At 36.6% G+C, this 6,368-nt stretch overlaps 1 long non-coding RNA gene across 1 annotated transcript; it reads right to left on the reverse strand.

Annotated features, from left to right (window-relative positions):
* Window positions 1–211: 211 nt before the first annotated feature.
* Window positions 212–5,401, reverse strand: LOC135220091 (uncharacterized). Its single transcript, XR_010315563.1, has 3 exons — window positions 5,326–5,401; window positions 1,070–1,185; window positions 212–593 (listed from the first exon to the last, which is right to left on the reverse strand). It is a non-coding gene; the product is annotated as an uncharacterized LOC135220091 (long non-coding RNA).
* Window positions 5,402–6,368: the final 967 nt, after the last annotated feature.

The raw sequence follows: 6,368 nt of genomic DNA on the forward strand, positions 1-6,368 counted from the left end.
TGACATTTTCCGTAGTACCTGAACCCATGGAAGGTGCTAGATGACGTAATTTCAACAATAATTCTACAAGAATGAACGCCTGCGTTATGTATGAAAACAGTTCAAAAATTGAACACCTTAGGGTCCATTCCACGCCTTAGTCGAGAGGTTATCCTCTCCCAGTCTACAACCCTGAGGATTTCGTACAATTGGAACCTCAATTCTAGTTACTCTTTAATACTAAAGTAATTTTTAGCAAAAAGTTCATCGAAAGGCAGTTTTGAGTTAACCCCTGTGTGTAGGTGTGTTCCCACAGCTGCCTTCCATTCCATGGTCATTTACCCAAACCAAATCATTATACAGGTCAGTAAATCTGTTAAAAGTAGAAATTTTAATCTTTATTCAACCAACAGATTCAACCAACACTGAACTCTAGCAACACTTTTCCACTAGAATGAAGATCCAAGTCAGCCTTTGTAGATTTTCGTATATTTTTCAACAGCTGTGCAAACACTACTGAAGTCAAGATCCTCAGAGAAATTGCACTGAAAGCTGCATCTTCAGGACTCAAGACAGGGAATTGAAGATCAACCTTCCAGCTCAAGTTGCGAGTTCTTTTGGGAATAGTACATTTAGAATTAAATAGTTAAAAGTACTGAGTTTTTAAAGAATTTTATTTATGATCTGTATTCTAATTTGTATCTTATTGGTCAACTTCACTTTTACAGCTATATAAAAAAATAGTTTGGCACTAAATTAATTATTATGCTATCTTTATAAGCCAAATTTTAAGATATTGTTCTTACAATCCGTTGCTAAAACGGTTTCCCGATGAAAGCTGCAGTTTTGATTGATATTTTACAAAAGACCCTCTAGTAGAAATAGTTTCAGAGTGAAATTTCGTACACAGATAAGTCCCCAACTTCAAATCCTATCAACCCAGTACATACATTTTTGTCCCCAATCTCAAGACCATAGCAGTCATGGGACTAATCACACACACATTTCACTCTTAAAATAAGAGCCACTTTTTTTCTAACACCCTTCCCTCCCATAACATAAAAATTTATACTTCCACTGGTGGGCTTACCCAGATCCTAAGATCATAGGTTTGCGAGTTTCTTCAGTCAAGGGTCCAGGACCTTTTGTCTTTTTCAAACCCACCACAGTGTAACATCCTTACACTTGTGTGGGCTTCTCTGCATCCTATAAAAAAATTAAGCATTGTTAATCCTTCATTCTCTGGCTAGGCTAGTGTTGTTACTAAACAGACACTGCCTTATACAGTGACTTAAAGTTAAATCATATGGTGTATGTAAACTAATTCTCATAGCCAAAAACACGTCTCAGTGCTACAGTAACTCAACTCAAAACTAGCTTGTTAATAGCCAAGAATCTCTTAAGTATTTCTGCCTTGTCAACACAGCCCAGTGCTATTTAGTGGTAATTTCATAACTCAAGACAAAGTACTACAGGGAAACCTGAAAGTACTACAGGGAAACCTAACACTAGCTCTTCTCGAGATTAAATTTTTCGAGTTCAATTCCCCTTCATCCACAAGTTTTTGTGATGCCACATTTGAAAATTTGACAAGACCAGGAGCAAAGCAAATCATCATCTGCTGCTTTCACCAATACCAGTAAAATTAGCCTCCTTCCTTTCAGAGAAAGCCTAGTGGTTAGTTCTATCAATTAATAGTACTAAGACATTGAAACTAGCACAAGATATACAAAAAACAGCAGATAACCCTTACACTTAACCTCATCTCTAACTAGTTATCAAATCCACTTTACAACACACAATGTAACCTAGATAACACTTAAAAAATGGCATCCAGATTACTTTACTTCAGAGATCTTAAGAAACAAAGGGACCTGAAATTTAATAGTGGATTTCAAAGACCTGCATTTAGAGAACTACAGCACCTCTACCTCAAAATACTTGTGTACTAAAACAAAATCACAGCTAACTCGGCTGAAAGAAGCAATTCAAGTAAGACCAAGTTTCCCCACCTCGTCTTACAGAAACATTTCAATAACACCATTGCTAAACCATTTTAATGAAAAAGAGATATTGTTCCCTTAATACTTCACCAAAATCACATACACTTTTCCGAACAAGTATATCAATAAATCAAAGGCACTATAGGTTAATATATCTCAACTACAGAAGCCCAAGTGCTTATAAACTGAAAGCTATATTACTATCAGCTTATTGAAATGAAAACTATCTTACTCTTTTTCTTGACTAAATCTAACATTTGCTGCAGTCAACTCGCCAGAATGACTATGGGCAAAAAGTCTACTCAAGTGCGTTTCTTCCTTGGGGCTAGGAAAGCTCTCACCACCTTGAAAACCTTTGATTTATTAAAGATTATCTGGCGACACAACTGCTAATGGTTACTGACACCACTACAATGGAATATATAAAGCATATGTATGCATATCCAAACGAGTAAATACATTCATACGCACATAAATACACACACGACAAAATCATTAACTTTAAATAAAAAACATTAAAAACTAATTTTAAATTAAATTGAATAAAATTAACAAAGGAAATTCCCCATGATAGAAAAAATAATCGTAAAACCTATAAACTTAAAAAATTAATAGTAAAAATTTAATTTTAATTAAAATACCAATGGCATTAATAAAATTAAACAGGGAGCTTTCAGTAAAATCTGCCCCTAAAATCTGAATTTTGATTTATAATTTTTGATTTATATAGATTTTTGGCATTATGCCAAGCACTGGGGCAACTAAGGCCATACAGTGCCGAAACGGAAATTGACAAAGAAATTTACAGAAAAAGGTTTGAAAGGTGTAACAGGAGGAAAACCTCAAAGCAGTTGCACTATGAAACAATTGTTAGGAGGGGGTGGACAAAGATGTTAGAGAATATGCACGGTGGTACAGTAAAAGGAATGAAAGCAGTTGCAGCTAGGGGACGAAGGAACGCTGCAAAGAACCTTAAATAATGCCTACATTGCACCGAATGAGGTGCACTGACGGCACTACCGCCATACGGGGTTTCTGAACAATGCCAAAAAATGGCAACCTTAAGTTTGACTTCCTGCAATGCCATAGGTCTGAAGCTTCTAACTCAGCCTCCCTGCAATAGATCTGAAACAATGTGCATCTCCCAACAATGCAAAGTGCCCTTAGACAAAACGGGAGTAAATATCTGCTGATTATAGACTAAAACACCTTATCCAAGACTTCCCAGAGTCTAAACTCAACCAACACTGTCCCAGACTTTATATATTTACAATCAACACTTGATAACTTTATAAACAAGTAAAATATTTTGCCTTAATAAAATGGTTCGGTCCTGTACATGGTAGACCGAAAGTCTACCATGGACAGTCCTTGGGCCACCTTTGACGGAGCAGCACCGCCACCCCGTCAGAGGTGGCCCCAATTGATTGATGAAAACCTTAAGCCTAAACAACCTAGAGCCTAAATGATGTAGTGATACGTATCTGCACATATTTCCTAACATTGCTTCTTTACGACTTTAATGATTTAAATCCTCCCTTATGGTTTTAATGATTTAAATCCTCCCTTATGGTTTTAATGATTAAAATCTCCCTTATGGTTTTAATGATGAAAATCCAAAGTTAATCCAAGCCAAATACTAAGCTAAATCGTCATTGCGAGATCTCAAAACTTAAAAAGCAGTTAACAAAGCTCTAGATATTTAAGAGATTAAAAAAAAAGTGAATTCAAGATAAGTTAAGCATCACAGATAAGTAAACTATAGAATCTAGATCGACGTTTAATACTCCAATGCTCCGAGGTTAATTTACAAATTTAATTTAATTTGGATCAAATTGAACTACAATGCTCAGTCAACATTAAGGTAGATCGAGTGTACCTATCCGCGGAGGCCCAGACTATGGCAGTTGCGGTTTTTCTATGTAGTTTTACCTCCTGAACAAGAATTTCAAGTAATATTTATTCGGACGACTGTAATTAACCCCCAGGGGCCAGTACTAAAGGTAATATTTCAAAAGCACTCCGCACTGGATATTAAAATAAATAATCACCTACATGGAAAGAGCATGTGAAAAGCAATATAAAAAGTATAGTCATTATATGAGAGATTGAACGGGGTGGAATTAAATGAGCTTGATAAGTTTTTACCTCGAATTTCTTCTAAGTCGAGAGAGGTGTTTCCTCTACGGTAATGTTTACTTTTAATGAGCCCTCTAACTTAGTTTCTTACGCAAACAAAAGCAGTTCCAGTTACTCATTATTGGCTGAGAGGTGTGACATCGTTATGACGTCATGGGTTTCATAACCAATTACGAACGACTTTAGTCGAAAACTAAGTTTCACTAGCATTTCAGCGGAGTAATAAAGTTACCTGTCCAGTGTCCACTGGTATCCTTGTTTGACTGAATACTTGAATAATGAAGCAAAAAACGGCATTTTGTCTTCCTGTACCTATGGCAGAGGCAGTGGCTGGCCCTTCTGGCATTAATTTTGACAGAGACCTTCGATTTCCTACCGATTGTTTGCAGTGCAATGTGGGTTACGGTGAATTTTATCATTATTTGTCTAATGGTGGTAAAGAAGCTGTGATTGAATATGCTCAAAGACAATTTCATTCTAAAGCAAAAAAACTGCGAGTGTTGTGGCGCTACTATTTGTCGGATCGACTAGAACAGGAACGCTTTTAGGTGTGATCCGCCACGGTAAGTAGCCTTACTGTAACCCCTGTGGCTAGTGCGCACAGCGCAACATTACCTCTTGCCGTACATGCCGTGCTTGCCAAGAATCTTTATATATGCGGATAAGGCGCGAAGCGCCGTTCCGCTACGGCCTTACTGACAGCACACAAATCGATCGTCGCTGATATGTAGTCGCTCCCTACTTTGTTTGTTGTTGTTTTGGTATCGCCGCTATATTGGTTTTGGTGTTCTTCCGCCGATTTCGGTCGGCGGTAGAGTCGCCGTGTTTAGTACTGGCCCTTGGGAGTTAATTACAGTCGTCCGAATAAATATTACTTTAAATTCTTGTTCAGTGGGTAAAATAACATAGGAAAACGTCAATTGCCATTGTGTAGGCCACCGCAGATTACTTCTGTAGAAATACCAAAATGATTCCTAGGCTACTTTCGTAAGGAAAGCATATTAGTTCATCGGGCTCATTAAAATAGAATGTCCAATTTATTTCGGTTAAGAAATTGCATATATTAACACCATTTATGTATATAACACGAGAAATTACTAAGCAGATTAGCCTAAAACTTAATCTTACCTAATAAATCACATATTTAAGAGCATTAACTTGCATAACCACCAAGATTATAGAGTAAACCTTCAATATTACTTACTTTTAAGACCTTGACAGTAAGGGTAGACTCACAAACGAACAGCAGATACTTAAAGTGTTACAATCGCGCCAACTCTCTCAAACCAAACTGACAGAAAAGTACAGACTACAGAGACGGAGAGCAGACCACCTGGACTGCAACTCAAGGACTCTAGAGAGAGGGTCTGTTTTAGTTGGCAGAATCTAAATATTCTTTTCCAGTTTTTTTTTTTTTTTTTCATAAATTCTGGCGGAATAAATAGCACGAAAGACTGCTCTAACGATTCATCACGTTTTTAGTAATACTTCCTACCAATAAATTTGGGTTAAATTTTATAATTCGCTATTTTTGGAAATAAGCCGAAATATTTTTTCTTTTTACGCTTTTGAAATATCGCGAAGTTGAATTATATCATCTGAGTCATGATATTAGTCATAAAAGACGTTTTAACAAAGACGAGCAAAAATTGCTTAGTATACGTGCGCGCGCGCGCACACACACACACACACACACACACATATATATATATATATATATATATATATATATATATATATATAATATAGAATCTACTGCTAACTTTTTTACCAGATACATATGCAGCTGTAATAACCACAATGCCCTCTTAACTTCTTGAATTTCTTCGCTCTTTTTTGGATACGCTTGTCACTACAAAGCCTGTAGATCCAAGTTCAAAGAAATTTGAAGAGGAAATTGTGATGTCCGGTACCGGGAAACGAACCCAGGTCCCATAATCAGAAAGAGGTAATGTTGCCGACCTGACCACTATGAGGTTATTCAGCGACGAAAAGGAAATTGAGAGTAAAACAGTTTAAAATGAGTAACAGAAGGAAAACCTCAAACCAGTTGCCTCATGAAACAATTATTAGGAGAGAGTTGAAGATAGTAAGATAGAAGAAAGAGGATACGAATGAAGATACAAGCAAAAGGGTCGAAAGGAAGCTGCAATGAACTTTCTTAAGTAATGCCTACTCATTACTTTCAATGTATATCAAAACTTCCAAACAAATCGTAGGTTTTACAGTAATGACGAAAAGACATCA

Source organism: Macrobrachium nipponense, chromosome 1 (assembly GCF_015104395.2).
Source record: "Macrobrachium nipponense isolate FS-2020 chromosome 1, ASM1510439v2, whole genome shotgun sequence".
In the NCBI taxonomy this organism is placed as follows: domain Eukaryota; kingdom Metazoa; phylum Arthropoda; class Malacostraca; order Decapoda; family Palaemonidae; genus Macrobrachium; species Macrobrachium nipponense.